The sequence below is a fragment of the Haliotis rufescens genome, unplaced genomic scaffold (assembly GCF_023055435.1).
Source record: "Haliotis rufescens isolate VD_foot unplaced genomic scaffold, xgHalRufe1.0.p SCAF_29, whole genome shotgun sequence".
NCBI classification, from domain to species: domain Eukaryota; kingdom Metazoa; phylum Mollusca; class Gastropoda; order Lepetellida; family Haliotidae; genus Haliotis; species Haliotis rufescens.
In genome coordinates this window covers 6093102-6099220 of record NW_025963990.1, presented here as the reverse complement: position 1 = coordinate 6099220, position 6119 = coordinate 6093102, and positions in this window count along the sequence as shown.

Genomic DNA, 6119 nt, shown 5'->3' with positions numbered 1-6119 from the left:
CTTCACATTCACCGAAAAGTTCTGGGTTGGTTTGACCAGGCAGCGCTTCCTGGGAGAAGTCACATTCGCTGGGCTGCGTGTAGAGGGGGCAAGGGCCCTGAGTTGATGATGAGCCTAACCAGCCTGACTGTTCCAGGATCACCCAACCCCTCTTTGCTGCATTTGTTATTTAAATAATAATAATAATAATAATAATGAAGTTTTCATGAAACAGATAATCCACACAAAAGACAAGTGATTTGGAGACAATTTTAGATGTTGATGTTGAGAAAATAACTAATTGAGTGTGCATCAGGTCAGATTATCTGGACCAACCATTACAACGCTGAATTTACATTTGTACTAGACCTCAACCATCTACTCCGACGGAGTCTGACGGAAACTCAGTCTACCCCGAATCAACATGTGTCCCCTGTCTCCAATATAGTTTTGTGAGAATGAGTCATACCTTCTTAAGGTAATAAAAGTCATACAATCATAGTGACAGAGTGAGTGAGTGAGTGAGTGGGACAAATCGCATGATGTGATCATGCGATGCGTCATCATTTTATGCACAGATCAGTGTTAAACGCAGAAAAGTCTCAGAGCAAAATAAATGAAAGTATCGAAACGCGTACAATAAACGCATTTAAAGAAGAAGTGAGGTGAAATTGGGTTTAACGTCGCGTCCAAGATTATTGCACTTATATAGCGACGTGCATGCACGTGTATGTGTGTGTGTGGCTGCTTGTACTAGTCCGGACTGATGCCGATTTATAGTGCTAGCTCACTGAGATACCATGCCGCAGTTTAACATGAATACCCCACTCAGACACAGTATACTGACTCCGAGCCGACCAGTCCTTGTTTTAGCCCCTTAATGCCGAGCGCCAGAGGTGTTACTATAGCTACAATGTAGGGTCACCATGTTACGGAAATATGAAATGTCAAAGCGAGAGAATAACCAGTCTCGAGTTTCCGACAAAATCTAGAAATTAAATATTTCCTTAAGTTTGTCGTGTGGCAGAGTTTTGTTTTGACATAAATGAACTTCCTACTTTTCCGTGATTGCAAAAATTGTGTCTGCTTTGCAAAAAATCGAGCAAATCCTTTCACTGTTTGAGAATGCACATGGCATTAATTCCACTGGTCTCGAATACTTTCTGTGTATATAAAAAATGTACTTCTTTTATTTATTAAGGATTATGGATACTCTTTGAGGTGGGGGTGAGGTGAAATTGTGTTTAACGTCGCGTCCAAGATTATCGCACTTATATAGCGACGTGCATGCACGTGTATGTGTGTGTGTGGCTGCTTGTACTAGTCCGGACTGATGCCGATTTATAGTGCTAGCTCACTGAGATACCATGCCGCAGTTTAACATGAATACCCCACTCAGACACAGTATACTGACTCCGAGCCGACCAGTCCTTGTTTTAGCCCCTTAATGCCGAGCGCCAGATAGGGTAACAACAAGTACAATCTTTTAACGTCTTTTTGTATGACGCGGCCCGGCATCGAACCCTGGACCTTCCGCTCTCCGGGCGGACGCTCTACCACAAGACCACGGAGGCGGTCATTTGAAGAAGAAGTGTGTTTCGAACATTATTTTCTCACCGAATAGTGAACTCAATTCGTGATGTAAATGGCCTTTGCCACATTTCGTTGTTGAAAGAAAGAGGAGCATATTTCAGTTTGAAGTGATACAATACACCAAGAAAGTCTTGAAATATGGGTCGGCTTTTTCTTCGCGGATTCAAAACTTTTTATGGACTATAATTTCGACCAGTTCGTCTTGTGTTCAGCGTTATTTTCGCTGCACTGCGCAAAGCGACATCTACCGGATGATCGAAGAATGAAAAACCGCATATCAAAGAAAGGTATGCGCTAAATTTCTGACATTGTTTTAGTTAATGCATACACAACTTGAAAGGATATCCGTCCACGTGATATCATGTACAATAAAACTACATTATATCCCTCGATAAAAAACAAACAAACAGGCGATAACAGGTAACATGTGCGATTAGTTATGACAAGACATGTAGCTTTACCATTTAAATTGTATTTTCTGTTCTGCTAGGCATTGTTACAAAAATAATTACCGTGGGTATTTTCTCGTAAAGCAAGATGGAAATGAAAATGAGCTCTGCCCACATTTTCTATCACTCTACCGGTGATTCGCTAACAAATACCCAAAATGGCAATAAATATAAGTCCAAACAATGTTCATGCCATGATCGGATGAATTGTATCTGAAACTATTATTTTATGAGAAAAACTATATTTTAATATCGGGTTATTTTACTTACTATATTTAAAAGAATAACAACCATTAGCGTTGCATTTTGGAACAGCTGATGTTAATTGACGGATATGTTTTACGTGTAGAACAATTTGATCAGTCATCGTTGAGGCCTCTCGCGTTCTTGCTACAGCAAATACATGAACACAAAATGTCAATACCGTAATAACAAGCGATAAACGTAACAACAAAATATTAGTCAGTAGCCTTGTTCGATGAATGTATCCGTCAATATCCACATAAAAGACCAGTATCCCCCCTGATCAACTGATCACGTAAGTTTATTTCAGTTATGCCCAATAGGTGTCATATGTCTATCTGTCTATTTATCTATCTATGGATTGTATCAAAAGCTTTTTCTTTAAAAAAATAGTGGAGCAATCCGCAACAGCTGGTGAGTTACCTCTACATCCGCCTCCGGACCGCTCTACTTATCGTTTCAGACTGACAGGACTAATTGATAGACAGTACTAAAACGAAAATACACTTTATTTACGCGCCGCTTTCGATGTTTTGATTTTTGAAATATTTGCATTAGCAATGTTGCGATCTAACCAATTCTGCAAAGATGAATATACCCACGATATATGCACTTTAAGCTGGAGATAAGTACCAGTGTATTTATTCAAATACTTAGTAATGAGACAAGATTAATTAAATGGGTTTTTTTTCATTTAATAAAGTGTTTGTGTTGAATAGTTGCTGACATTATGCTTCAACACAGACACAATAAAGTGTCTGTTTTGAATAAGTGTTGACATTCTGCTCGTGGTGATACGTGCTGCATCATATTTGCTGACAACCTTTCTACTAATGAATAAGTGCTAAGATGGATAAATAAATGATACAACACAACATGAATGTCTTTTTGTTTTAGTTTTGTGCACCCCTGTCAACAGTGAACTGTGTTGAGCAACATGCCTAAGCTATCTAACTAATAAAATCCCTCATTCCTCAATATGCCTGGGTTGTGTGAGTGACTTTGATTTTACGCCGCTTTTAGCAATATTCCAGCAATATCACGGCGGGGGACACCAGAAATGGGCTTCACACATTGTACCTATGTCGGGAATCGAATCCGGGTCTTCGGCGTGACGAGCGAACGCTTTAACCACAAGGCTACCCGACCGCCCCGCCTGGGTTGTGTTATTGCTACTGTTAACCTGTTTTTAACAATTAGACGAAGCAGGCTGATACCATTCGTATGTTCAATGACAAACCTTATTGCGAAAGGAAAACGTCATACCTTCTTATAGTGATAAAAAACATAATTCACATGGTGATACAAGCCATAACTTAATATGGGGATAAAAGTAATATTCTCATATGGCATTATAATATATTCAGCGATAAAAGTATACGAACACGTATGTGAGAATTCACAAATCTCTAGAGGGGATATCCACACAGAACACCGCAATCACTTTTTGGGCTCTGAAAATGGTCGTCGGTTTCACCAAAGTGGAAATTTAAACATCTAAGACATTCTGTGCTTTCCCCAAACTCAAAGCTGACACGTTGTGCTACAACAGTGAGTGAGCGAGTGAGTATGGTTTTACGCCGCTTTTAGCAATATTCCAGCAATATCACGGCGGGGGACACCAGAAATGGGCTTCACACATTGTACCTATGTCGGGAATCGAATCCGGGTCTTCGGCGTGACGAGCGAACGCTTTAACCACTTATCTACCCGACCGTCCCGGTGCTACAACAGACGATCGGTGATGAGACGTTAAACCATACTCACTCACTCAGCCACTCACTTTCTCCTCGTAGGTATTCCGGATCACGATCGGTCCATGCTGGTCGTTTGAGGCGATTTTATTGATCTGTAGTCAGGGTCGTACACTTGGTTAATGGTGTGTCATGGCATCCTGGTTGCGTGGAATTTTACCTACACAAAGTCAGTGTCACAGGATTATCTGGTCCAGACACAAATATATCCAGGCCGCCCCCTTAATGTTGGAATGTTACTGGGTGTGTCGTTAAATAATCACACATTTGGCGGTAACCCTCTCTACTGTATATATGATGTAGTTATTGTTGTCAGTGTGGATGAATTCATCCGATTCCACATGTTGCTAAGTGAAAACTGTCCTATTCCATTATATGGTAATGTAGCCAAACAACATCTGTTATCTGCGGAAAAAAGTAGATGTAGAATTAATGAGATAGTTATGTTATTACTAAATCACTTGTACTTTTTAAATAAAAGCAATTGTGCTATCTGAGATAATTGGGTATACTTATATTTCTATACCTGATACTGAATTGTATAGGAAAAAAGCAATGTTATTACACTTCCGAATCACTTCTATCTACTTCTGTCTGTAAGTTCCAGTCACAAGCGGTAGATACACGTACCATTAGAATGCTGGCTTCAGTTTGTCATATTTTAGTGACACCGAGCATATTATGAAGGGAGAAAGGATGGGCTGTGTGTGTGTGTGTGTGTGTGTGTGTGTGTGTGTGTGTGTGTGTGTGTGTGTGTGTGTGTGTGTGTATTTTAGTGTATTTTTCAAACAAGTAAAGTTTGGTTTTCAATATTGTAGTACATGTATGGAATCAAGTCACAAAACGCAACTGCTACAGAAAAGCATACATTCCATGCAAAAGTTGACTTTTATGCAGGTCCCATGCACTTCAATACTCAAGAATGGGTATAAAAAACATGTGCGTTAACGGGATTCCATATGCATTGTTTAGCATCGTGCTGACAACAACCACTCAGAAAAACAACAAAATTACGCAATTATTCAACATTACGAAAAGCCACGCTTGTCCGAAAATGTCCATTGGTATGCTTGAAGCAGGATCGAGTCAATGTGATATTGCTAGACAATTTAACGTCCACAGAAACACCATTTGGTGTTTATGGCAACGTTGGCAACAGACGAATGCAGTCAGAGACCATCCTCGGAGTGGCAGGCCACGCGTAACCAATAATCGACAAGACAACTGGATTCGAACAACACACCTACGAAATCGATTCCAGCCAGCAACAGTGACTGCAAGAAGTCTCCCTGGCCTTCGACGAATATCTTCACAAATCGTACGTCGCCGCCCCAGATGTGCAGGGATTGTCGCCAGAAGACCCGCCAGACGTCCCATTTTGACAGGAAACCACCGTCAAGCACGTCAACAGTGGTGCAGACAGCGTCTACGCTGGACGGCCATGCAGTGGGGACAAGTTTTATTCACTTATGAGCCTCGTTTTCACCTCAGCCACAGCGATGGACGGATTTGAGTGTACCGACGTCGAGGTGAACGTCACGTCAATCATTGTGTCTTGGAAAAAGACCGGTTCGGGGGCGGCAGCGTTATGGTATGTGCTGGGATTACAGCAAGACAGAGGACCCGTTTGATAGTGGTAGAGGGAAATCTCAATGGACAGCGCTACCGCGACGAGATCATCGACCCTGTTGTTCTACCGTTTTTGCGTCGTCATGGCCCAGGCATTACCTTTCAACATGACAACGCCCGGCCTCATATTGCTCGACTTGTTCAGGATTCCCTTCAACAAAACAACGTGAATGTCATCCCCTGGCCGGCTCGCTCCCCTGATCTCTCACCAATCGAGCACATGTGGGATGAGATGGATCGACGCCTTCGACGTCAACCACGTGTTCCACAGACACTCCAAAAACTTCGAAACATGCTCCAGCAGATATAAACAGATATCCCACAGGACTTTGTGCGACGCCTGGTCCATTCAATGAGACGAAGATGTGTTGCTTTCATCGCAACCAGAGATGGACACACGATATTGATTTGTAAATTGACATTTTGGCGTGTTCATGTTTTTTTTATGAAATCACGCATTTTCTGAAGTCAG